A 470-nucleotide genomic window follows, 5' to 3' on the forward strand; every position below is an offset into this window, starting at 1 on the left:
TCCTTTTTGGCCCACCTCCTAGAGAAATGGAAATAAAAACAAAAATAAACAAATGGGACCTAATGAAACTTAAAAGCTTTTGGACAGCAAAGGATACCATAAACAAGACCAAAAGACAACCCTCAGAATGGGAGAAAATAGTTGCAAATGAAGCAACTGACAAAGGATTAATCTCCAAAATTTACAAGCAGCTCATGCAGCTCAATATCAAAAAAACAAACAACTCAATCCAAAAATGGGCAGAAGACCTAAATAGACATTTCTCCAAAGAAGATATACAGATTGCCAACAAACACATGAAAGGATGCTCAACATCATTAATCATTAGAGAAATGCGAATTAAAACAATGTGATACAATGTCGTATCACCTCACACCGGTCAGAATGGCCATCATCAAAAAATCTACAAACAATAAATGCTGGAGAGGGTGTGGAGAAAAGGGAACCCTCTTGCACTGTTGGTGGGAATG

Source organism: Physeter macrocephalus, chromosome 21, assembly GCF_002837175.3.
Source record: "Physeter macrocephalus isolate SW-GA chromosome 21, ASM283717v5, whole genome shotgun sequence".
In the NCBI taxonomy this organism is placed as follows: domain Eukaryota; kingdom Metazoa; phylum Chordata; class Mammalia; order Artiodactyla; family Physeteridae; genus Physeter; species Physeter macrocephalus.